At 38.5% G+C, this 27,960-nt stretch overlaps 1 long non-coding RNA gene across 1 annotated transcript; it reads left to right on the top strand.

The window, feature by feature from the left end:
• Nucleotides 1-10,446: 10,446 nt before the first annotated feature.
• LOC147874860 (uncharacterized) lies at nt 10,447-11,889 on the top strand. Its single transcript, XR_015538371.1, has 2 exons — nt 10,447-10,700; nt 11,235-11,889. It is a non-coding gene; the product is annotated as an uncharacterized LOC147874860 (long non-coding RNA).
• Nucleotides 11,890-27,960: the final 16,071 nt, after the last annotated feature.

Raw genomic sequence — 27,960 nt, 5'->3', positions numbered from 1 at the left:
TGACGACTATTGTAAAATTTTGCATAATTTTTAATGCTTTAAATGTTGATTTATTTATTTATTATTTGGTATGTTGTATTTTAAATTATTATGAAAAATACGATCATGTTAATTGGGACTGTCTCTTTGTTTGTTTTCCAGGATTTCCAATAAATGGATAGCCACAACCACCGAAACTAGGAGTGGGGGTGGGGCGTGGAGTAAGATCATCTAGTCTTAACAGGTGAGAATCAACTTCAGATTATCATGAAAACTGCAGTGAAGTTTTTATTAATTGGGACTCACTCTCTACTTTCAGCGTTCTTCCAAGGTGACCACCACTACCACCGAAATCGCTGTACCAAGAGGACTTGGGGTCGGAGATAAATCATCTTAACTTACTTAATAGGTGAGAGTCAACTTCAAATTATCTCGAAAACTGCAATGAATTTTTTATTAATTGGGACTCGCTCTCTCTGTTCAGCACCCTTCCAAGGTGACCACCACTTCCACCGATATCGCTGTTCAAAGAGGACTTGGTGTCGGAGATAAATCATCTTATCTTACTTAATAGGTGATGTAACCGCTCATCTAGAATTAGTTTGGTTTTGTTAGTTTTTCTTTTGTGTGTGTTTCCAGTATTTCAAAACCTTTCTGTAAGATTCTAGCACCACCTGCAGAGAACAAGGAGGGACTTCAGCCCTAAGAGCTAGAAGTCATGTTTAGGCCATCTGGTTAACATCCGATCTCGACTCCGCCTACGACAGACAAAGAAGTGTTTTTAGGAACAAGTGTGGAGGATCGTGGTGTGCGGTCCGTGAGAGGTCTCTCTCTGTCACGGGGGCGTGGGGGTGCTTCGCACCAAGCCCGGGACCCAGACGCCGAAGAAAATTAGGGTAGAGACTCACTCTTGTTTTAAGTCGCTTTAGCGATGGTTCTAGGACATACTGGAAACTGTATATTGTATACAAATAACTAGTAGTGCCTTCCAAATTCAATCCGAATCATTATTGGCTGGTGTGATCAGGCCGTTAAGACGACTTGAGACAAGAGCTACATCCCGACTAGCTAGCCCCTAACAATCCTACACCCTGATAAGGCAGCTGTTACGAGGCCACGAGCAGTGGACGGTTACAGTGAGAGTCAACTTCAAATTATCTCGAAAACTGCAATGAAGATTTTATTAATTGGGACTCGCTTTCTCCTTTCAGCATTCTTCCAAGGTGACCACCACTTCCACCGAAATCGCTGTACCAAGAGGACTTGGGGTCGGAGATAAATCATCTTATCTTACTTAATAGGTGAGAATCAACTTCAAATTATCTCAAAAACTGCAATGAAGTTTTTATTAATTGGGACTCGCTCTCTCCTTTCAGGATTCTTCCAAGGTGACCACCACTTCCACCGAAATCGCTGTACCAAGAAGACTTGGGGTCGGAGATAAATCATCTTATCTTACTTAATAGGTGAGAATCAACTTCAAATTATCTCGAAAACTGCAGTGAAGTTTTTATTAATCGGGACTCGCTCTCTCCTTTCAGGATTCTTCCAAGGTGACCACCACTTCCACCGAAATCGCTGTACCAAGAGGACTTGGGGTCGGATATAAATCATCTTACTTAATGGGTGAGAATCATCTTCAAATTATCTCAAAAACTGCAATGAAGTTTTTATTAATTGGGACTCGCTCTCTCCTTTCAGGATTCTTCCAAGGTGACCACCACTTCCACCGAAATCGCTGTACCAAGAAGACTTGGGGTCGGAGATAAATCATCTTATCTTACTTAATAGGTGAGAATCAACTTCAAATTATCTCGAAAACTGCAGTGAAGTTTTTATTAATCGGGACTCGCTCTCTCCTTTCAGGATTCTTCCAAGGTGACCACCACTTCCACCGAAATCGCTGTACCAAGAGGACTTGGGGTCGGAGATAAATCATCTTATCTTACTTAATAGGTGAGAATCAACTTCAAATTATCTCAAAAACTGCAATGAAGTTTTTATTAATTGGGACTCGCTCTCTCCTTTCAGGATTCTTCCAAGGTGACCACCACTTCCACCGAAATCGCTGTACCAAGAAGACTTGGGGTCGGATATAAATCATCTTACTTAATGGGTGAGAATCATCTTCAAATTATCTCAAAAACTGCAATGAAGTTTTTATTAATTGGGACTCGCTCTCTCCTTTCAGGATTCTTCCAAGGTGACCACCACTTCCACCGAAATCGCTGTACCAAGAAGACTTGGGGTCGGAGATAAATCATCTTATCTTACTTAATAGGTGAGAATCAACTTCAAATTATCTCGAAAACTGCAGTGAAGTTTTTATTAATCGGGACTCGCTCTCTCCTTTCAGGATTCTTCCAAGGTGACCACCACTTCCACCGAAATCGCTGTACCAAGAGGACTTGGGGTCGGAGATAAATCATCTTATCTTACTTAATAGGTGAGAATCAACTTCAAATTATCTCGAAAACTGCAGTGAAGTTTTTATTAATCGGGACTCGCTCTCTCCTTTCAGCATTCTTCCAAGGTGACCACCAGTACCACCATCACCACCGTACCAAGGGGGCAGAGTTAATACATATTGCTTTAAATGGTGAGTTTTCTTGAGTTTGTGGCGACTTTTTCCTTCTTATTAAGCGTCAAAGGCCTTTGACGTGTACGTAGTAGCAACATGTAATCTTATGTTCTTTATATTTTTGTATTTGGCAGGTAGTATTTTAAATTATTATCAATACTAGAATGCAACTAACTGACTAACTTACTAACTAACTAACTACCTAACTAACTAGATGGCTTAACGAAATTGAAGGTTCATCACCTAATGAACCAAAGCCCTCACCAGAATGCAACTATTAACTGTATCTTGCATTTAGTTTTTCAGAGTTTCCGACAATTTGATCACAGCCTTCACCGGAACTTGGAGTCGCAGATACGTCATTTCCTCTTATTAAGAGAGGCTCTTCTTCAGATTACCTTAAAAACTGCAATGAAATTTTATTAATTGGGACTCGCTTTCTCCTTTCAGGATTCTTCCAAGGTGAAATTTTTATTAACTGGACCTCGTTCACTTCTGTCAGCATTATTCCAACCTGTCCACTTCTGCCGCAAATGAACCTAGGGGGACGGTGTCTGGTCGTCTCCTCTGTAAAGGTGAGTTTGGATGTTTCTTGATTTCTGTTGATGCATACCTGCTGGTAGTGAGAAACCTTGTATGTTTTATTTATGTCTTTGTTATTTGTATGGATGGAACTTTAAATTATGAAACTGCATTAACATTGTTTTAATTGGAACTCATTTGTTTTCAGAGGTGTTGACAGGCTTTCGACCACTGTCGTACCTGGGGGGCTGAGTGTTTCATTTTCCTGTATTCTTATGATTTGTGTTATTTTGTGTGATTTGTTGTGTCTTGTTGTTTTGTTGTGTCTTATTTTAGGTCTTCAAATTATCATGAAAACTGTAGTGAAGTTTTTATTAATTGGGACTCGCTCTCTCCTTTCAGGATTCTTCCAAGGTGACCACCAGTACCACCATCACCACCGTACCAAGGGGGCAGAGTTAATACATATTGCTTTAAATGGTGAGTTTTCTTGAGTTTGTGGCAACTTTTTCCTTCTTATTAAGCGTCAAAGGCCTTTGACGTGTACGTAGTAGCAACATGTAATCTTATGTTCTTTATATTTTTGTATTTGGCAGGTAGTATTTTAAATTATTATCAATACTAGAATGCAACTAACTGACTAACTTACTAACTAACTAACTACCTAACTAACTAGATGGCTTAACGAAATTGAAGGTTCATCACCTAATGAACCAAAGCCCTCACCAGAATGCAACTATTAACTGTATCTTGCATTTAGTTTTTCAGAGTTTCCGACAATTTGATCACAGCCTTCACCGAAACTTGGAGTCGCAGATACGTCATTTCCTCTTATTAAGAGAGGCTCTTCTTCAGATTACCTTAAAAACTGCAATGAAATTTTATTAATTGGGACTCGCTTTCTCCTTTCAGGATTCTTCCAAGGTGAAATTTTTATTAACTGGACCTCGTTCACTTCTGTCAGCATTATTCCAACCTGTCCACTTCTGCCGCAAATGAACCTAGGGGGACGGTGTCTGGTCGTCTCCTCTGTAAAGGTGAGTTTGGATGTTTCTTGATTTCTGTTGATGTATACTTGCTGGTAGTGAGAGACCTTGTATGTTTTATTTATGTCTTTGTTATTTGTATGGATGGAACTTTAAATTATGAAACTGCATTAACATTGTTTTAATTGGAACTCATTTGTTTTCAGAGGTGTTGACAGGCTTTCGACCACTGTCGTACCTGGGGGGCTGAGTGTTTCATTTTCCTGTATTCTTATGATTTGTGTTATTTTGTGTGATTTGTTGTGTCTTATTGTTTTGTTGTGTCTCATTGTTTTGTTGTGTCTCATTGTTTTGATGTGTCTTATTGTAGGTCTTCAGATTATCATGAAAACTGCAGTGAAGTTTTTATTAATTGGGACTCGCTCTCTCCTTTGAGCATTCTTCCAAGGTGACCACCAGTACCACCATCACCGCCGTACCAAGGGGGCAGAGTTAAGTCATGTCGCTTTAAATGGTGAGTTTTATTGAGTTTGTGGCAACTTTTTCCTTCTTATTAAGCGTCAAAGGCCTTTGACGTGTACGTAGTAGTAACATGTAATCTTATGTTCTTTATATTTTTGTATTTGGCAGGTAGTATTTTAAATTATCAACACTAAAATGCAACTAACTAACTAACTTACTAACTAGCTAACTACCTAACTAACTAGATGGCTTAACGAACTTGAAGGTTCATCACCTAATCAACCAAAGCCCTCACCAGAATGCAACTGTTAACTGTATCTTGCATTTAGTTTTTCAGAGTTTCCGTCAATTTGATCACAGCTTTCACCGAAACTTGGGGTCGCAGATACGTCATTTCCTCTTATTAAGAGAGGCTCTTCTTCAGATTACCTTAAAAACTGCAATGAAATTTTATTAATTGGGACTCGCTTTCTCCTTTCAGGATTCTTCCAAGGTGAAATTTTTATTAACTGGACCTCGTTCACTTCTGTCAGCATTATTCCAACCTGTCCACTTCTGCCGCAAATGAACCTAGGGGGACGGTGTCTGGTCGTCTCCTCTGTAAAGGTGAGTTTGGATGTTTCTTGATTTCTGTTGATGCATACCTGCTGGTAGTGAGAAACCTTGTATGTTTTATTTATGTCTTTGTTATTTGTATGGATGGAACTTTAAATTATGAAACTGCATTAACATTGTTTTAATTGGAACTCATTTGTTTTCAGAGGTGTTGACAGGCTTTCGACCACTGTCGTACCTGGGGGGCTGAGTGTTTCATTTTCCTGTATTCTTATGATTTGTGTTATTTTGTGTGATTTGTTGTGTCTTGTTGTTTTGTTGTGTCTTATTTTAGGTCTTCAAATTATCATGAAAACTGTAGTGAAGTTTTTATTAATTGGGACTCGCTCTCTCCTTTCAGGATTCTTCCAAGGTGACCACCAGTACCACCATCACCGCCGTACCAAGGGGGCAGAGTTAAGTCATATTGCTTTAAATGGTGAGTTTTCTTGAGTTTGTGGCAACTTTTTCCTTCTTATTAAGCGTCAAAGGCCTTTGACGTGTACGTAGTAGCAACATGTAATCTTATGTTCTTTATATTTTTGTATTTGGCAGGTAGTATTTTAAATTATCAACACTAAAATGCAACTAACTAACTAACTTACTAACTAACTAACTACCTAACTAACTAGATGGCTTAATGAACTTGAAGGTTCATCACCTAATGAACCAAAGCCCTCACCAGAATGCAACTATTAACTGTATCTTGCATTTAGTTTTTCAGAGTTTCCGACAATTTGATCACAGCCTTCACCGAAACTTGGGGTCGCAGATACGTCATTTCCTCTTATTAAGAGAGGCTCTTCTTCAGATTACCTTAAAAACTGCAATGAAGTTTTATTAATTGGGACTCGCTTTCTCCTTTCAGGATTCTTCCAAGGTGAAATTTTTATTAACAGGACCTCGTTCACTTCTGTCAGCATTATTCCAACCTGTCCACTTCTGCCGCAAATGAACCTAGGGGGACGGTGTCTGGTCGTCTCCTCTGTAAAGGTGAGTTTGGATGTTTCTTGATTTCTGTTGATGCATACCTGCTGGTAGTGAGAGACCTTGTATGTTTTATTTATGTCTTTGTTATTTGTATGGATGGAACTTTAAATTATGAAACTGCATTAACATTGTTTTAATTGGAACTCATTTCTTTTCAGAGGTGTTGACAGGCTTTCGACCACTGTCGTACCTGGGGGGCTGAGTGTTTCATTTTCCTGTATTCTTATGATTTGTGTTATTTTGTGTGTTTTGTTGTGTCTCATTGTTTTGTTGTGTCTCATTGTTTTGATGTGACTCATTGTTTTGTTGTGTCTCATTGTTTTGATGTGTCTTATTGTAGGTCTTCAAATTATCATGAAAACTGCAGTGAAGTTTTTATTAATTGGGACTCGCTTTCTCCTTTCAGCATTCTTCCAAGGTGACCACCAGTACCACCATCACCGCCGTACCAAGGGGGCAGAGTTAAGTCATGTTGCTTTAAATGGTGAGTTTTCTTGAGTTTGGGGCAACTTTTTCTTTTTATTGAGCGTCAAAGGCCTTTGACGTGTACGTAGTAGCAACATGAAATCTTATGTTGTTTATATTTTTGTATTTGGCAGGTAGTATTTTAAATTATCAACACTAAAATGCAACTAACTAACTAACTAACTAACTACCTAACTAACTAACTTAACGAACTTGAAGGTTCATCACCTAATCAACCAAAGCCCTCATCAGAATGCAACTGTTAACTGTATCTTGCATTTAGTTTTTCAGAGTTTCCGACAATTTGATCACAGCCTTCACCGGAACTTGGAGTCGCAGATACGTCATTTCCTCTTATTAAGAGAGGCTCTTCTTCAGATTACCTTAAAAACTGCAATGAAATTTTATTAATTGGGACTCGCTTTCTCCTTTCAGGATTCTTCCAAGGTGAAATTTTTATTAACTGGACCTCGTTCACTTCTGTCAGCATTATTCCAACCTGTCCACTTCTGCCGCAAATGAACCTAGGGCGACGGTGTCTGGTCGTCTCCTCTGTAAAGGTGAGTTTGGATGTTTCTTGATTTCTGTTGATGCATACCTGCTGGTAGTGAGAAACCTTGTATGTTTTATTTATGTCTTTGTTATTTGTATGGATGGATCTTTAAATTATGAAACTGCATTAACATTGTTTTAATTGGAACTCATTTCTTTTCAGAGGTGTTGACAGGCTTTCGACCACTGTCGTACCTGGGGGGCTGAGTGTTTCATTTTTTTGTATTCTTATGATTTGTGTTATTTTGTGTGTTTTGTTGTGTCTCATTGTTTTGATGTGTCTTGTTGTAGGTCTTCAAATTATCATGAAAACTGCAATGAAGTTTTTATAAATTGGGACTCGCTTTCTCCTTTCAGCATTCTTCCAAGGTGAACTGGACCTCGTTCACTTCTTTCAGCATTATTCCAACCTGTCCACTTCTGCTGCAAATGAACCTAGGGGGACGGTGTCTGGTTGTTTTCTCTCTAAAGGTGACACAAGTGATATTCCAAGGGGGCAGAGTTAAGTCATGTGGCTTAAAATGGTGAGTTTTCTTGAATTTGCAGCCAATTTTCCCTTCTTTTTGAGCGTGAAAAGCCTTTGAAGCATACGTGCTAGCAGCATGTAACCTTATGTCCTTCAGTTTTCTTCGTAATTGGCAGGTTGTATTTTAAATTATTATCAACACTAGATTGCAACTAACTAACTAACTAGGTGGCTTACTGAACCCGAAGTTTCATCACCGAATCAACCAAAGCCCTCACCAGAATGCAACTATTAACTGTAACTTGCATTTAGTTTTTCAGAGTTTCCGACAATTTGATCACAGCCTTCACCGAAACTTGGGGTCGCAGATACGTCATTTCGTCTGAATAAGAGAGGCTCTACTTCAGATTACCTTAAGAACTGCAATGAAGTTTTTATTATTTGGGAGTCGCTCTCTCTGTTCAGCACCCTTCCAAGGTGACCACCACTACTGCTGTACCTAGGGGGCGGAGCGTTGTCTGGTCGCTTCCTCTATAAAGATGAGTTTACTTGACTTTTGAATATTTCTCTATTTTTGGTGATGAATACTTTCTGGTGGTATGGGACCTTGTATTTTAAATAATGAAAGTGCATTAATATTGTTTTAATTGAAAGTGTTTTTTCTTTCCAGAGGTGTCGAGAGGCTCTTCACCGCAGTGGGACCTAGGGGGCGGAGCGTTGTCTGGTCGATTGCTCTATAAAGATGAGTTTACTTGACTTTTGAATATTTCTCTATTTTTGGTGATGAATACTTTCTGGTGGTATGGGACCTTGTATTTTAAATAATGAAAGTGCATTAACATTGTTTTAATTGAAAGTGTCTTTTTTTTCCAGAGGTATCGAAAGGCTCTTCACTGCAGTCGGACCTAGGGGGCGGAGCGTTGTCTGGTCGCTTCCTCTATAAAGATGAGTTTACTTGACTTTTAAATATTTTTCTATTTTTGGTGATGAATACTTTCTGGTGGTATCGGACCTTGTATTTTAAATAATGAAAGTGCATTAAGATTGTTTTAATTGAAAGTTTTTTTTTCTTTCCAGAGGTATCGAGAGGCTCTTCACCGCAGTGGGACCTAGGGGGCGGAGCGTTGTCTGGTCGCTTCCTCTATAAAGATGAGTTTACTTGACTTTTAAATATTTTTCTATTTTTGGTAATGAAGACTTTCTGGTGGTATGGGACCTTGTATTTTAAATAATGAAAGTGCATTATCATTATTTTAATTGAAAGTGTTTTTTTTTTTTCCAGAGGTATCGAGAGGCTCTTCACCGCAGTGGGACCTAGGGGGCGGAGCGTTGTCTGGTCGCTTCCTCTATAAAGATGAGTTTACTTGACTTTTGAATATTTCTCTAATTTTGGGTGATGGGTACTTTCTGGTGGTATGGGACCTTGTATTTTGAATAATGAAAGTGCATTAATATTGTTTTAATTGAAAGTGTTTTTTCTTTCCAGAGGTGTCGAGAGGCTCTTCACCGCACTGAGACCTAGGGGGCGGAGCGTTGTCTGGTCGCTTCCTCTATAAAGATGAGTTTACTTGACTTTTGAATATTTCTCTAATTTTGGGTGATGGGTACTTTCTGGTGGTATGGGACCTTGTATTTTGAATAATGAAAGTGCATTAATATTGTTTTAATTGAAAGTGTCTTTTCTTTCCAGAGGTATCGAGAGGCTCTTCACCGCAGTGGGACCTAGGGGGCGGAGCGTTGTCTGGTCGATTGCTCTATAAAGATGAGTTTAATTGACTTTTGAATATTTCTCTATTTTTGGTGATGAATACTTTCTGGTGGTATGGGACCTTGTATTTTAAATAATGAAAGTGCATTAATATTGTTTTAATTGAAAGTGTATTTTCTTTCCAGAGGTATCGAGAGGCTCTTCACCGCAGTGGGCGGAGCGTTGTCTGATTGATTGCTCTATAAAGATGAGTTTACTTGATTTTTGAATATTTCTTTATTTTCGGTGATGGGTACTTTCTGGTGGTATGGGACCTTGTATTTTAAATAATGAAAGTGCATTAGTATTGTTTTTATTGAAAGTGTCTTTTCTTTCCAGAGGTATCGAGAGGCTCTTCGCCGCAGTCAGACCTAGGGGGTGGAGCGTTGTTTGGTCGATTGCTCTATAAAGATGAGTTTACTTGACTTTTGAATATTTCTCTATTTTTGGTGATGAATACTTTCTGGTGGTATGGGACCTTGTATTTTGAATAATGAAAGTGCATTAATATTGTTTTAATTGAAAGTGTATTTTCTTTCCAGAGGTATCGAGAGGCTCTTCACCGCAGTGGGCGGAGCGTTGTCTGATTGATTGCTCTATAAAGATGAGTTTACTTGACTTTTGAATATTTCTTTATTTTCGGTGATGGGTACTTTCTGGTGGTATGGGACCTTGTATTTTAAATAATGAAAGTGCATTAGTATTGTTTTTATTGAAAGTGTCTTTTCTTTCCAGAGGTATCGAGAGGCTCTTCGCCGCAGTCAGACCTAGGGGGTGGAGCGTTGTTTGGTCGATTGCTCTATAAAGATGAGTTTACTTGACTTTTGAATATTTTTCTATTTTTGGTGATGAGTACTTTCTGGTGAAATGGGACCTTGTATTTTGAATAATGAAAGTGTTTTTTCTTTCCAGAGGTGTCGACAGGCTCTTCACCACGGTCTAACCTAGGGGGCGGAGTGTTTTGTGTTCCTTTAATTGGTGAGTTTTCTTGATTTTGGGGCATCACTTTTTGCTTTTTGAATGACAAAGTCCTTATTAAAACTGAAATGATGTTGACTAGAACTGTTTTTTTTTTCATGATTTCCAACCCGTGGACCACCAACATTGCTGAAACTTGATGTCGCAGGTGAGAATCAAATTCAAATTATCATGAAAACTGCAATGAAGATTTTATTAATTGAGACTCGCTCTCTCCTTTCAGCACCCTTCCAAGGTGACCACCCAAGGGGGACGGTGTCTGGTGATGTCATCTGTAATGGCGCAGTTCCTTTCTTCTCTTCATAATCTGGGAATCCTTTCAGAGGACCTTGGCTACCGCCCCAAACCATGGGGTTGTACTCCGTCCAATGTGCAGTGGTGAGTTTTGTCTTGTTTGGGGCACTCTCTTTTGTATTTTTGAGCTCGAAAGGGCTCTTGATGCATACGTAGTATCAGCAATGAACTTTATACTTTTCATTATTTTCTCTTATTTGGCAGATTGCACATAAAATTGATATGTAAACTGCGATGATGTAGTTGTTAATCGGTACTCGTTTATTAATGTTTCAGGAATTCCGTCCAGGGGATGATGACCGTTGCCTCCGCCACCAGCTGTAGTGGGTGCAGTTCCTTTCTTCTCTTCATAATCCGGGAATCCGTTCAGAGGGTCCTTGGCTACCGCCCCCAACCATGGGGTTGTACTCCGTCCAGTGTGCAGTGGTGAGTTTTGTCTTGTTTGGGGCACTCTCTTTTGTATTTTTGAGCTCGAAAGGGCTCTTGATCCATACGTAGTATCAGCAATGAACTTTATACTTTCCTTTATTTTCTGTTATTTGGCAGATTGCACATAAAATTGGTATGTAAACTGCGATGATGTAGTTGTTAATCGGTACCCCCTTCTTAATTCTTCAGGAGTTCCGACAACCGGAGGAGGACCATGACCGCTCTTCATAATTCGAGATTTCTGCCAGAGGACCTCGGCTACCGCCCGCAACCCCAGGGTTGCATGTACCTGCATCATGATTGGTGAGTTCTCTCGAATTCTTTGCAATATTTATTTCTTCGAATGTTAAAAGTCTTACGTAGTTGAAAAGTTGATACATGAATTAAAATTAAAGAGTAACAAAGTATTTTGTTTTGAGATATGAAACGAGGCTAACGATAGACGTGGAAAAAAAAGTTCCTTCGAGAAGTGAGCGGCTTCAGCTCAAAATTTTTGTGGACTTTGGTAGATTTATGCAGGATTTTCGCCGAATCACATTTTGGAATCTACCACCATAATTAAATGCACTTTGCGATAGTAAATACGAGGTGCGATCGGAAAGTTTCAAGACTGTGTCAATAGAGGGCGAACCAGATGTAGTACGAGCTTCTGCCTTTAGGGGGTGCGGCCTACATTCATAGTGAATCAGTGTGCCAGCCGGCATCATCGAATTAGCATTTGTTTCTTAGTTACGTGCGTTTTGGTAGTGCATTACACCGACCCTCCTGCGATTTCGGATTTTCATGAAGAAAGAGTGTGCATCAAATTTTGCCAAAGACTCGCCAAAACGGCTACGGAAACCTATGAAATGCTAAAGCAAGCATGTGGGGAGTCCGCAATGGGTCGTGCACAAACTTTTGTGTGGCATTCACGTTTTAAAAATGGCCGAACCTCTGTCGATGATGACGAGCGTTCTGGACGACCATCTTCGAGCACAACGCCCGAAAATGTTACGAAGATTCGGCAGGCCATTCACGAAGATCGACGTCGTACCATCAACGACTTGTGCGACATTGTTGGGATAGGCTATGGGACCTGTCAGCTGATTCTAAAGGAAGAACTCCACATGCGACGCATCGCAGCCAAGTTTGTGCCAAGGCTCCTGTCTGAGGACCAGAAGCAGAATCGACTTCTCGTTTGTCAGGAGCTCAAAGATCTTGCCGGATCGCCGGATTTAGCTCCGTGTGACTTCTTCCTCTTCCCAAAGATGAAAATTCAGCTAAAGGGAAGAAGATTTGAGACGATAGAAGAGATTCAGGCAGAATCGCAGATGGTGCTTGACAGGCTGACAAAGAAATATTTCCAGGGATGCTTCCAGGCTTGGCAGCGGCGCTGGGATCGTTGTGTTCACTCCCAGGAGAACTACTTCGAGGGTGATGGATGAATTTAATACCTGAGAGAAGTGTACGGGTTTTTATAGGCGCAGTCTCGAAACTTTCCGATCGCACCTCGTAAAGACGGAATATTTAAAAGTGAATGACATAGTTTTACTGACTTTACACTGTGTTTCTGAATCAAGTGGTCTAATTAGCCTGAGTACCTGCAATTTCGTGAGGACAGGAAAAGTCTTCTACTCTTGTACTCGAAGAATGTGAAAGACAGGTTTGTATTATCTTCAGCGTGTGTCGGAAGTCATTCAATGCTTCTTGGCCGAAATTCCTTTGCTCTCTTGTTAATGAGGCAGTAACAATTGATGCCCGAAATCGAGGCATGTCTTGAAGTTCGCTTGTTGACACTTAAAAAATAAAAATTGTTATTTACAATGATTTATAATTTCTATTAAGGTGATGGTTTATAACCACACTCTGTATTCTGTGATAAAAGAATTTTTTAACTCGTTTCTTGACTTCTTAAATTTATTTTGTTCTTGAAAATGTCTCCGCTTGTAAGGGCCTCTTGCCGTAGTGCAACTGCTTAGACATTTATAAATTTAAAATTAATTCACTTAGAGGTATAAAAAGAATTTTGTATTCAAATTGTATGAACAATGTGACTGATAATTATTGGGTTTTTTTAGCGCTGCGCTGTGCTGAGCTCAAGAGATGCTTCCTGGCTCGACACCGAGATCCTCGAGTCTTCCGATCTGCGGCGCCGAGCTCAAGAGATGCTTCCTGCCTCCACGCCGAGATCCTCGATTCTTCCGATCTGCCACGACGAGCTCAAGAGATGCTTCCTGCCTCCACACCGAGATCCTGCAGCCATCCGACCTGTCATCGATCATCAACTATAAAGGTGGTGAGTGTCATATGACAACTCGAAAGGGTGGTGAGTGTTGACAAGTTTCATTATTCGCTAGTGCTACATACGCAATTGATAACTTGCAGATATTGTTTCTCCCGTCGTAAATCTTTTATCAGCGCTGTAATGACAACAAACACGACAATAATTTTACTAATTTATGCCTTATTATTTGAAACCAAATATCAGATTTGAATCAAGAATAATATATGCAGTAGTCATTGTCGAACAACCATCATCATCATCAACATCAACAAGAACTCTACGGATTAGGCCATTGGGTCTGATCCATGTCCTGGATCTAATCACAGCTGGTCCTTGCAACGTTTTCTCTGTTCGCTGACGTCGCCCTAAGTATTTGAGTAGGTTCAGATTCTAGAATTGGAAGTTTTGTTTTACAGGAGGAGGATTCACATCAGTAGTCATCGTTGAATGATATTGGGCTAATCACTTGTCGAAGGAGTCGTACCAAATGTCTTAAGTAGATCACCCAACCTCTGAAAAGAGAGGAAAAAAAGCACGACCTCGCTAAAGCGAGGCAAATGATAAGAAGATAGAAGAGGAGTTGTTCAATGACACTGCTGCAATTTATAAATTTTGAAAACCACTCCCTAAGTATTTGAGTAGGTGCAGATTCTAGAATTTGAAGTTTTATTTCACAGGAGAATTCACTATTATTCATATTATTAACAATTAAAGGAGTCTTATTCAGTATTTGAAACCAAGTACCAGATTTGAATCAAGAATAATATTTACAGTAGTCGTTGAATGTTATCTCCACAATTTATAAATTTGGAAACGACTCAAATTCTAGAATTTGAAGTTTTATTTCACAGGAGAATTCATTATTATTCATATTATTAACAGTTACATGAGAATTATTTAGTATTCAAGACGTGATTAGACTTGAATTTCATAATTGATTTAATTATTTTAATGATATGATAAATATTATGTCACAAAGTTCAGTTTAGACTTTTGATAGGATTGAGGATGATCAGAATTTTGACCAAACAACGTAAAGTTAGGAATAAGGCATAAATTACTGGAAGAAGTTGTCGTGTAAACTGAATAATATTTAACGTAAGTGTGGATCACATTGTGCGATGGGATGAATGTAATTAAAGTAATTAATATTCTAGCCATTGATCAAGTCTAATGTATTGTGTAATGATTGTAAAGGAGTTCCTAAAGGAGTTTGTAAAACGTGTTACAGAGATAGGCTCGTCATTATTCGTACGTACTAAATCGTGAACTATAAAATTCATATACGTCATCGTTGAAGAGAGATTGAATTTAACCGGTTTTTTTGTAGGGAGAGTTTATTTAAAATACTGATTATTTTTCAACGATGTCTAAATTGACAGATTATATAGCACTTTATCGTCAAAAACCCGATGGTTTGTTGCCAGAAAATTTTAAAAATTGTACGTGTATACTTGTAAAAGTTTCATTCTTCGTGCTCGTTTGAAGGTTATGTTCGATGAACTTTTGAAGGTTATGTTCGATGAACTTTTAAAGCTAAATTGAATTTGTCTGGAAAACTCGTCCGCTTCGATTGTTCGGAAGTACGTAGGCGGTAGAAACGGGCATATCGCGGGTCTGTAGGGACACGTTAATTTAAGAGAGACCGTTTTCTGAAGATGGTGGTTATAAATACGTAGTCAGAAATTCATGGAACAGGCATATTTATGAAAACTTTTTGAATTTCGGTGGGTAAACTCGAGGCGTCTCGCTAACATTTGGAGCCAACTTGTTAGTGATGACGGGGGTCGTATTCCACGGGATAAACAGTTGATGGAAACTGCTAATTCGCAGTGGAATCATAGTTTGAAGATACAATCTAGTTGCATTTCTGTCATTACTCTTTGGGTCACATTAGCATCCATGTTAGATGGGTTCATGTCGCGTGCTCAGTTTGCTGATTGAAGGACAGTCTCCAGTTATGGAGGTTAGCTGTGAATATATTGAATAAGCAGTCGCGGATAGACGATAAGGGGTGGTCCTAAAGCTTGTGGGTTGTGCGTACGACTAAGAACGCTTTATCGTAAAAATGTTTTGTGTTACGAAAACAATACGAAAGCCTCGGAATAGGATGGATCGTATGGATATACGACCCAGGCTATGTTTAAAGGACCTGAGATTGGAACTTTGCATGTGAGGAGCTCATATGGGACAGGGGCGTTAGCTACGGAGGTGGGGAAATATAGTTTGGATATTGCAGGAATACAGGAGGTTAGGCGACCTGATGACGGAAGACTATTGTATAGGCGAACTCGTATTAGACTATATAAAACGGAATTAGCAGCACGGCGGGCAGTTAAAAGAGTAGAATTTGTTAATAATAGGCTGTCATGTTTGATTATTCGTGGCCGATGGTGTGATATTATTATTTTTAAAACGTGCACACAGAAACTTAAGATAAGGATGATTAGGTAGAAGATAGTTTTGTGGGGAATTAGAGCTTTTATTTAGTAAATTCCGCGTGAAAATTCTGGTAGTAGAATTGAATGCTAAAATTGGTCTGTAACCAAGTATAGGGAGTGAGAATTTTTACATGAAGTTAGTAATAAGAGGGTGAGACTAGTGAACTTTGCCACATTCGAAAATGTTATCGTCAGAAGCATAACATTCCGACATCGTGATATCCATATGCACACTCATAGTCGAATTGATGACGTTCTAATCGATCGGAGGAGACAATGAAACATCGTAGACGTGCGATCTTTAAGGGGAGGTGACTGTGTTATGTAGTGATTGCCAAATTGAGGGCAAGATTCTCGGTCAGATGTGCCGAGCGATGTAGAAACTAAGCGAGAGTGCCAGGAGAAAATTTTGAATAAGTTCGCAGTCGTAGAAAACGTTGAAGAGAATGCATAGGATATGGAAGTGGACTCCGATAATGTCTGGGGAAAAATACGTGATAACATGAAAATTTTCAGCTGAGGAGAGTGTAGGATACCATAAAATTTAGCATTTAATTTTATCTGCGGGGGTTGAAATTCATGAAAGTATGTACCCTACGACCGGAAGTAGAGATCCCAACTAACTAAGTAACTAGATGGCTTACCGAACTCGAAGGTTCATCACCTCAACACCGTATTTGAAATATTTCGCCAAATATGTATCTTTATAGCGCAGACATAGGCAGTTTAATAAGTAAATCGATATATTTGCAATTCACAAATGTTGCCCGTTTTCCGTTCGACGTACTTAAATAATTGAAAGGCTCTACGCTGCCCGATATTTTCCATGTAGAACTTTGTTTTTTATAATAATGAGGTGCGATGTTTTAAAATATTTGTCGTGCGTCATATATGAAGCCTACATAGATTGATCGACAGTGTGTAAGAAGTTTCACGAGTGTCTTGTCAAATGCTCTCAATGCTTCCGTTCGGGTGTAATCTTTGTAGAATATTAATCTTGCTTATTTTTATTTATAGAAAAATTTTTTTACGTGGGTGGTCGGTAATTTGATTTTATTAGGTACATTCCGTCCCCTGTATCATGCACGAATTGTCACGTAAGGATTTTATTTTTTAATGTTTTCCGCAAAATGAGGGAGTTCATTTTCAGGGCTTGTAGTCAGTGACAGTGGATGTAAGAATGCGTTAATTATGCTTTTTTTTCGAGTCTAGTAGTCACTTACCGAACGTGAACATTTCTAGATTTTTAAGTGAATCAGTCGATCTTTTATCAGTTCGTATGTCAGTGTAGACGATCGTGGTCCATAGTTCCAGTAAAGTGGAATAAGATGTTTGAAATCTTGAAGAAAGTGCTGAAGATTAAAGATAGACGAGTTATTTAGAATATTTATAAACGTCAGGTGGCGATAATAAAAGTGGAGAATCGAGAATGACGCATTTATTAAAAAGGGAGTAAGACAAGGTTGCAGCCTATCGCCCCTGCTGTTTAATTTGTATGTTGAGGAAGGAACGAAGAAAGTGAAAGAAAGTTTTTGGGACAGGAATAAAGGTCGAAGGGGAGAGGATAGGAATGTTAAGGTTCGCTGATGATATTGTCCTTTTGGCTGAGAGGAAGGAAGATGCAGAGAAATTATTGAATGGTATGAATAGATTACTCAGTGAGGAATTCGGCTTAAGGATAGAGAAAAGTTACGAGGAGCAGCAGAAAAAAATATTAAATTTAGGAAAGACACAGTAGAAGACGTGAAGGAATTCTGTTATTTAGGAAACAAAATCAGAAAAGATGGACGAAGCAACGAAGACATTGAAAGCAGATTAGCACAAGCGAAAAGAGAAGTCTACGAGTTTGAAACATTGAAGTGGAATTAAGAGATATTTTTCTGAAGTTGTATGTTTGGAGGCGAAACATGGTCAGTGGGGAAGGCAGAAAGAAGGAGGGTAGAAGCATTTGAAATGTTGAAAATTAAGTGGACTGATGAAGTACGAAATGAGGACAGGCGAAGGAAGGAGTCTATGGAAAAATCTTACGAGAAGACGAGATAGGATGGCGGGACACATTCTGAGGCACTCGGGATTGGTTAATTTTGTAATGGAAGGAACAGTTGAAGGGAAGACAAAGATTGGAAGATGTGACGCAGAATTTTGAGGATGTGGGCTGTAAAAAGTGTGTGGAAATGAAGAGATTGGCGCGAGATAGGCGAAATTGGAGGACCGCATGAAACCAGTCGAAAGAATGATTAGAAAGAAAGTTGCAGTAAATCTTTATTAGTGTCTCTCTGTTACTTTCAGTATTGATGTTTGTTATTATACGTAATTTTCGCTCCCTATTTAAAGTCAAAAACTCTTGAATATGTGCTGTTTTTTTAAATTTACTTGTATAGAGATGATTTAAGACACTCGTGTTACTTGGGTCATTTGTGTTCACGCGTCCTCAGATTGTGGATGGAGGATTAGGCCCCCCGGACGTGAAGGGTAGACGCGAATGTGTTGAATAATCAGCCTCGGACAGCCGTAAAGGGGTGGTCCACGAGCTTAAGGGGTTGTGCGTGGGGCTGAGACCCCTCACCTTAAAAAATGATTTTGTTACGTTATGTCTAGAAACGCCTGGGACCTGGATTGATTTCTTGGGACTACCCAATTGAGGATAAAGATTGTGATCCGAGGGATGATTTTCACGAAGAAATAGAAAATTTGGTATGAGATTTCAGTGCGAAGGGACAAGGAAAGAGTATATGAAGTAGGTAATTATAATAGGGGTCTGAGAAGTAAATTTTGCTGTTTCGAAAAGTGTAATTGTGAGAAGGGCAACATTCCGTCATCGTGACATTCAGAAACATACTTGGAGCTCTCCTCATGGCGTTACACATAATGACATAGGGCATGTTTTCGTTGACGAAAGACGACACTCGAGTATGTGAGATCGTTCAGAGGAGCTGACGTTTATACGGAACATTATCTAGCAATGAAAAAATTAAGGGAGACACTTCGATTCCAGTAAGGGAACAAGTAAGGCAAAAATTGTGTTTAGAAAGGTTCTTATGAAGTTAAGGGGAAAAGAGTGGTAGAAATCTCGAATATATTTGTGGGTTTAGAGAACTTTGATGACAGTTTAGTTATTAATTTATGTTGGGAAAGTATTAAGGGGAATATGAAGACCTCAGCCAAGAAAAGTATAGAATTTCGCGAAGTAGAAGAGTTACAAACCGCAATCGAAAGTAATAGACGTGGGAAGTTATCGAGAAGTTTAGAAGTATAGTGAGTTTAATAAGCACGTGCTTAAACGAAAGCTATGTTTTTCATCAAGAACGGTCTGAGAAAGGAGATGTTTCGTCTCATTCGTCTTACACTTTATACTAGAATACGCCATGAGGAGAGTCCAAGATAGGCAGAAGGGTTTGCAATCGAATGGAACACATCAGCTGTTGGCATATGATGATGATGATAATTTATTGGGTGACGATATGAATACATTAAAGAGGAACGAAGATTTACTAGAAGCTAGTAGACAGGTGGGGTTAGAAGGAAATTCAGAAAACACCAAGTACATGTTAGTATCTCGTCATCAGAAGACAGGCGGGCAAAATTATCTTAGGGTGGCTAATAAACCCTTTGAAAGTGTTACAAAGCTAAATTATTTCGGAGTAACAATAACAAATGAAAATTATATTCGCGAGGAAGTTTGGAAATTCTTGCTACTTTTTGATTTAAAAATATTTTGTACTTGCGTCTGATTTCTAAGAACGTAAAGATTGAAATACTCAAAACAATAATTCTGCCTGTTGTTTTGTTTGGGTGCGGAACATGGTCTCTGACTCTGAGGGTGTTTGAGAACAGGGTGTTGAGGAAGATATTTGGGCCTAAGAGAGAAGACGACGGGACATATAGAAAACTGCATGATGACGAACTTAAAAATCTGTACTCCTTTCCATAATATTGTCAGGGTGATTAAGTCGAGAAGATGAGATGGGCGGGACATGTAGCGCGCATGGATGGGACAAGAGGTGTGCACCGGGTACTGGTTGGGAAGCCTGAGGGGAAGAGACAACTGGGGAGACCTAGACGTAGATGGGAGGATAATCTCAGGCGGGATCTATGGGAGATAGGAGTCGAAGGAGACTGGATTTTGTTGGCCCAGGACAGAGCTTTGGTTAATTCGGTGATGAACCTTTGGGTTCCGTAAGCCATCTGGTTGGCTCCACTATTTGGGAAGCCTGAGGGGAAGAGACCTCTGGGGAGACCTAGACGTAGATGGGAGGATAATCTCAGGCGGGATCTATGGGAGATAGGAGTTGAAGGAGACTGGATTTTGTTGGCCCAGGACAGAGCTTTGGTTAATTCGGTGATGAACCTTTGGGTTCCGTAAGCCATCTGGTTGGTTGGCTCCACTATTTGGGAAGCCTGAGGGGAAGAGTCCTCTGGGGAGACCTAGACGTAGATGGGAGGATAATCTCAGGCGGGATCTAAGGGAGATAGGAGTTGAAGGAGACTGGATTTTGTTGGCCCAGGACAGAGCTTTGGTTAATTCGGTGATGAACCTTTGGGTTCCGTAAGCCATCTGGTTGGTTGGCTCCACTATTTGGGAAGCCTGAGGGGAAGAGACCTCTGGGGAGACCTAGACGTAGATGGGAGGATAATCTCAGGCGGGATCTATGGGAGATAGGAGTTGAAGGAGACTGGATTTTGTTGGCCCAGGACAGGGTCCGGTGGAGGGCTTTGGTTAAGTCGGTGATGAACCTTCGCGTTTCTTAAGAAAGCTGACAAGGGATTGTCTGAAAAAAATAATGAACTTAAAACTAAGTACAGAAACAGAAATATAAATCTATACAGAGGCATAAATGAACTTGAAAAAAGTTACCAACCTAAATTTTATATTTTCAAAGAAGAGAATGGTTGTCTTCTCGCAGGTCCCCATAGTAATTGAGTGAGTTAAAAGAATTTTTTATATGTTCATAACAGTACGCGGATGGACATACATACGACTGAGCCGTTATTACCAGAAATTAGTCTTACCGAAGTGTAAACTTATTGAGAAGTTGAGGACTATAAATCCGCGGGTACTGATGAGATTTCGGCCGAACTGATCGAGGCAGGAGGCGAAAATTTGCGTTTTGAGACGCACAAAGTTATTTGCAGTGGAAGGAATCTGTTATTGAAGCTGTTGATGAGAACTGTGATGAGACTGATTGCGATGATTGTGGAGGAATCTGTCTTGTTATCATCCACGTAGGAAACTTTATCCAACGTTTCTCTGGCGAGGCTGATTCCATATGGAAATGAAATTATTCGGGATCAGTGTGTGGGTTCCGTCGTAATAGGTTCACACCTGGCGAAATTTTCTACATTTGTCGGATCGTAGAGAAAAAAGTTGGAGTAAAATTGGGCAGTCTAACTATTATAGGCTTAAAGAGAAGCTCTTTACAATATTTTGGCGTACCTAAAATGCTAGTCAGGGTAATTAAAAGGTGTTGAAGTGAAATCGCTGGCAAACTTGGTTTAGGTAAAGATTTGTCCGATACGTTTGGTATTAAGAATTTTCTGAAACAGGGAGATGCTGTGTCAACGATGCTTTCTAATTTCTCCTCAGAATATGACATCAGGAAAGTCGAAGAAAGTCAGGTCGGCTTTGTTATGTTCTGTGCCGGTAATATTAATCTGTTTGGCGAAATCGTAAATACGATGAAAGGGTTAGCATGGATATCGGTCTAGGAGTAAATGCGGGAAAGACAAGGTACATGATCGTGTCTCGACATCGGAATTGAGGACAAAACTTTCGAAAATGTGGCAAAGTTCAAGTACTATAAAGTGAGAATGGTATTCATTACGAAATGAAGAGGGAATTGAATTCAGGGAATGCTTCGTCTATTTCAATGTAAAACCTTTTGACCTCGTATAAAGACAGGGTAATAAAATATTGACCTTATAAGGACGTTGCTGGAATGTTAAATTGAAGGTAACGCACCGTAGTGAAATTTATTAATGTGAAAATGTACACGTGTGATATTGAACTGAATTTTTTAGACGCTGTCTCGTAGGTATAAAATCAAAATACGGAAACAGAATTATGGAATGCAAATTGGTATTGTATCTTCAGACTGTGAGATGAGGAAATCGTTGAGTTCGAGATCGTTTGTAGTATTAGCGGTTTTTATTATGACACATAAATGTACTTGGAACGATGCACCTATCAGAAGTCGTAATATTTTCCGGTGATTAGCGCGAAATGTTGCAACACAATTTTAATGTCTATGACGTGGGAAAATTTCATTACAGCTTACGAGTTGGCCGTAAATGTGGGCAAAATAAATTACGAAAGTGTAACAAATTTGTCATTAATACACGTTCTTACGATGAGAATATAATTTGAATTTGTCAATTTGAAATTACTTAAATGTTTGCTTGAGTCGAGCCTGTTATGAATTTCGACTAATGTGTTACTTAATTAAATAAGGAGAAGATTTTGTGGAAATATTTTGTAGGAGTGAAAAATATAACTTAAGAAAGGCAGTTTCGAAGCCTACGTTTTCGTGTATGTTTTTCGAAGACATTTATGTTTTGAAAAGATATATATTTTTGTGACGTCCTAATTTTGAATGGCGTACCATCAAGTATGAAAATCTTGAGTATAAGAAGACACAATTTATAGTATTATGCAATTCGTATTTATTTACAAACTCCTCTTCTGTGACAAGGAGCTTCGTAATGATTAAGAATGATGAATCATAATTGCGTTATATAACGCAATGAAGCGTATGTAGCACTAGTGTTAATTATCTATAACTTTTACAAAGTCTACGTCAATAAAACGATTTAGCCTTATTAAAGGGCATATTTTTGCAAAGTTTCATTGCTTGCATATGAGTGTATAAACATGTGTTTTCCTTTCCTTGATCCGTTTTCAGGTTTTTGTGGATTTTATTTGTGTTTTCAGAGATGTTTTGTGGTTTAGAGTTGTCGAATAGTTTCAGAATTGTCGAATGCTTTCAGAGTTGTCGAATAGTTTCAGAGTTGTCGAATGCTTTCAGAGTTGTCGAATAGTTTCAGAATTGTCGAATGCTTTCAGAGTTGTCGAGTGCTTTTAGGATTCTTGGGTAGTTTAAGGGTACGTGGGTGCTTTCAGCCTTCAGGGCTAGTGGGTGCAATCAGATTTGTTGGGTAGTCTGAATTTTGGGTATATTCAGACTTGCAAGATTTGAGGTTTTCAGAGCAGCGGGTATGAAGATTTCTGTCTTGTGGGTTGTTGCGGTGTGTAATCTGGTCGATGTTAGTCATACTGTCTCTGTCATCAGGGCCCTGACAGAGTCAGTATGGTTAACATCGACCAGACTACACAGCGTAATAACCGAGAAAAGGAATCTTGTTCATATTCAGACTTGTTTGATACTTTCAGAGATGGAAGGTATTTTTAAGGGTTTTTGAGTCTTTCCCGGTTTTGGGACTTTGGGAGCTCGTGCCCTTAAGTCCTTGGGTCATTTCAAGAGATTGAGTGACTTTAAAGAGTGGTTCAAAGCCTTCAGAGGTGTCGAGTATGTTCGTGGCTGTCTGAAGTTTTCAGAGCAGCTGCGTAACTGCAATGGGATTACATAACTTGAGAGCAGTTTTCAGAGGGGCTAGGTGCCTTGACAGGAGTTGGTTACTTAAGGGTGATACAGTGCCTTGAGAAGGGTCGGGTGCCGTGAGAGGTGGTGGATAATTTCGGAGGCGATATATATATATATATATATAGATATATATGAGATGTATTTTATAATTTCAAGGTTGTAGGGAATTGATTCAAATTTTTATGTATATTGAAATGTGACGTATGATTTAAGAAGTTTTATTTGTCTAGGCACATTAGATATTTTAACTGTTAGGAGTTGTCCCTTTAGATTTTTTGGATTTTTCCTGCATTTCTTAAACGCTATTATTATTATTATTATTATTTTGAATTTCTTGTGCAGAATGTATTGAATAATAACGTTGAAATTTGTTGATTAATTTTAGGTATGATTACTGTTAGGCCCCTCTAGGATTGTCGGTTAATTTATTTCATAATTTTTTAATGGTTTTAATGTAATATATTATAAAATTATGAAGCGTTAGTATGTTTTGAGGAATTTTAATTGTCTTGAGGCTGGCTGGGTTATTGATAGAAATTTTTAGTGTTGGAAAATCATTTCATGGTGTTCAGGGTCTTTGAGGCCTCCTGTAGGATCTCTATGCCCAATTGAGTCGATGTTTTAACTTTGAGATGCTAATATTTTTTTGAGTGGTTCTGATTTCGTCTATATTTTACGGTTCCTAACAGCGGAGTGCGAGATTCGTGAGGTGATATGTCATGGTTCTCAGGGCAAATTTGTGTGTTGAAGGGGTTTGAGAAATTTTGGGAACTGTTAAGTTAGTGTTTTTTTTAGATTAATGGGTAATGTGTTATGAAATGATGAAGCTCTAGGCATATTGATGTTTCTTGATAGAATTTTCTGATTTCTTGTATTGTTTCTAAATTTCCAAGTTTCTAAAGTTCCAGCCAGAGTCTCTATAGGCATGCTGAGTATTTTATTCCTTCTGAGAGTTGATCGATGATTTGAAAATTGTAATTGGTTTAGGTATAGAATTTTGCAGTGATTCTGCTTAGGGTGGAGTGCAAGGTTTCTGAGGGGATGTGTCGTGTTCAGGGTAATGTTGTCTTTTAAAAATGTTTCAATGTATTTTGGTCACATGAGAGGGGTGGAGAGACTTGAGAAAATTTGGAGGCCTTTCAGTTTGTGTGATTTTATTTTAACGTAATATATTACGAAATTACGAATATTTAGTAACTGTTGAGGAATTTTGATTCTCCTGTGATTCGTGGAGATATTGAGGATTGTCGATAGAATTGTTTGACGTGCGAAAGTCTGGGAGTCGTAAAATTTGCAAAGTTTTCCGTGGCTGTGGGGCCTTATTAGGGTCTTTGAGGCAAATTTAGTTTTTTATATTGGTTTCATTTCTTTGTTAAGAATGTGTCGGAATTTACGTCTGAGGGTATTTTAGGTATGATGACTTGTAGTCTAGGCAGAGTAATAGGGGCATTTCATGTTTCGGGTATTTTATTATTATGATTGGGTTTGAGGTCCTTCTGATAGTAGGTTGTCCCATTTGTATTTGTAAGTGTGTAAGGTACTAATGAGATTTGATAGCACTTTATATATATTTTCATTCTTTCTGATTCCCTCTGTAGTTGTTTGAGGCCTTACAGTGGAGTGCGAGATTTGTAAGGTGATTAGTCATGTACAGAATTCAGATGTCTTTAGGAGGGTTCATGTTTCACAGGGCAGTCTTGTTTGAGGTTTGATGCTTTCAGTGTATTTAGGTCAGTTGAGAGGGGAGTAGAGCCATGAGAAATTTTGGGAACCTTTTAGTTAGTATAGTTTTAATTAATGGGTTATCACGAATCAGTATTAATTTTTCAGAAAATTTGATTCCCGTTCTTGATAGATTTTTCCGATATTTTTGTGGTGTTAATTGTAATTTTTCCAAATTATCTTATGGGTTGAGGATCTTTATCTTCTTTACAGTTCCTTGTTGAGAAATTTGTGAATTTTATTTAGTGAAAAATTATTTCCTTGAAATTGTAGGTATGATGACTATTAGGTGGAACGAAAATTTTAGGGACGTATCATGTTTCCTGTGTCCCTTGAGGCTTATTGGGTATTCTATTTTTTAATTTTGGGTTATTATAGGTCGTTCTGAAGGTTGGTGGCTCCTTTGAAAACTGAGATTTTACTTGCTTGTAGGGATTTTATGTAGTGTATTCAATTGGGTTGGATGCTTTTACTCGATAGGGGTGGAGAACCTTAAGAATTTTTGGGATGCTTTTAGTTTAACGCTTTATTAGATTTTGAGGCAGTAGTGTAATATGAAATTACGAAGCTGTCGTGCATCACTTGAGAGTACTTTGGGTTTTTGAAGCTTTCTTGGTTACCCGGAGTGTACTATATGGTTTTAATTTTGAAGGTTTCGAAATTTATAAGTGTGTTAAATTACTTCAGAGTACTTTGCATTTTTAAAACTCTTAAAACTTTTGAATACGTCATGTTAGGCTTTATCTTATCGTTTTCATGTTAAGGTCAAGTTACATCGAGAGTTATTGGGTCTAGGAATTTCCGAAATTTGAATTACTTGACAGTACCGAGGTTTCGTTATGATGATCCTTTTGATATGTGAAGAATTTTTAGGTATTTTATGCTAGCCTTTACGAAGTGTATGTTAAAATTCTCTGTTTATTGGGCTCTTTGAAATTTTAGGTTTTCTCAGGGCTCCTGACTGTGTTTAGGATCAAGCTCATTTGGGTTATAATTGGTTTATGAGGGTCTGAGATAGTTGCTAGTTGTGTGTGGAATATATATATAAGGGGGTGGTTATTTTCTTGAGAAATGATGGGTTTTTTTATTTGAAAGAGCGGATGGGTGATTAATGGGATATTTGTTATTGTTGATCCTTCTCAAGGCTGTAGGTTTTCTACATAGGAATTTTGAAAGTTACAATTTTTCATAATTTGTTGGTAACCAGAAGACGTCGATACTTTTAGGGCTATAAGGGTCTGGGATTCCTTGTAGATTTTCATTCTTTACAGATTTTAAGGGGTGGCTTTATTTGTTTTGTGATTCGAAATTTATAGGGTTTCTTCTGAAGTGCTTTATGTCGGAAGATATACTTATTTATTGCTGTGAGAGTTTTGGAGACTCTCGATCTTGAAGTTATTAGGGTTGAAGTTTTTGAGACCTGCGATATTTTTCTAAAGTTTTGAGGTTGTTATGACTGCAAGTTTGAAGCCACTTTGAGTGTTATTCGAAACTTGTGTGTTTCTTTAACCAGCTGCGATGATTACCGAAGTACGTCTTAGGGTTATCATGCTAGGCTCTACCTCATCTTTTGAAATTGTTAGTTTTTTTTTTTAAATTCCTGCCACAGGTGTTTCCGCTGGACTCTCGATTCTTTTGAGATTTTTTGGGGACCTTGGAGTTTCGAATATAGGGAAGGTGGATTAGTAGTTTTTGATTTATTTTTTCGGTTTGGTTATTTTAACGTGTTTTGGAGACTCGTTCCTTCTGAAGGCAGTTTTTTTTTAAACCCTCAGAGGGGTATTTAGTCCCTCGATATTTTTCGAAAATTTTGACGGTTTTGTGACTGCAGGTTTGAAGCGACTTTCAGAGTTATTGGGACTGTATAGGAATTTGGTTCGTTAACCACCTGTGATTGCGTTGGATTGTCATGCTAGACTCTACCTCATGGTTTTAATTTCTTAGGTGTATTGTCTAAATTTTCTGGTACAGGTGTTTTCACTACTTTAGTTTTCCACTGGGTTCTAGGTTTTTGAGATTTGAAGGGGACCTTTGAGAGTTTTGAATATAAGTAAGGTGGATGCTCTTGGAGGGGAGGAAATAATAGGGTTTCCCGTGAAGTGCTTTAAGCTTTATTTGGGATTTTGTCCCACGAAATACTTATTTAATTTCAGTGTGGTTATTATTGCCTTGAGAACGGTTGATTTCTTTATGTGATATTTATTAACCTTTTGTAATTTGTAGTAGTTTTGTTTGTTTGGTTATTTAAAGAGGTGTTGGTTTATTAGTAGAATTTTTGGTATGTTATGTGGTGTTGGTATTTTTTTTTATTGTTTTTTGGAGAGACTCGATCGTTCTCAAGGCAATAGGGTTAAAAAAAATTTGAGACCTCAGAGGGGTATCTAGTCCCTTGATAATTTTTTAAAAAAATTTTGAGGTAATTGTGATTGCAGGTTTGAGAGTTATTGGGAATGTGATTTCATGCATTGTTGGTTACCGAAGCACATGTTAGGTTTATCGTGCTAGGCTCTACCTGATGATATCAAATTCTTAGGTGTTTTGACTATTTTAGGTTTGCACCCTTATTTATGACTAGGTATTCGATTGGCGTATGAGATTTTAGGGGAACTTTGAAAGTTTGTAATATAAGTAAGTTGGATTGGAAACTTATGCATTAAGTTTTAATTGGCTTTATGTCCAACGAAATACTTATTTAAGTTGAGTGTGGTAATTGAGACTTGATATATTTTTCAAAATTTTTGAGGTTATTGTGACTGCAGGTTGAAGCTTCTTTCAGAGTTACTTTTGTGGTTCGTTAACCAGCAGTGAGTACTTTTGGTTTTGATGCATTCTTGGTTACCGACGTGATCGTTTTAATCTCTTGGGTGTTTTTTTTTGTTTTTTTTAAATTT

This window comes from Zootermopsis nevadensis, unplaced genomic scaffold (genome assembly GCF_977971745.1).
Source record: "Zootermopsis nevadensis isolate Lab colony 2312 unplaced genomic scaffold, Znev_1.0 Znev_ptg000003l, whole genome shotgun sequence".
Lineage (NCBI taxonomy): Eukaryota > Metazoa > Arthropoda > Insecta > Blattodea > Termopsidae > Zootermopsis > Zootermopsis nevadensis.
The sequence above is the reverse complement of the archived record's forward strand: the minus strand, read 5'-3'. Positions and strand labels throughout refer to the sequence as shown.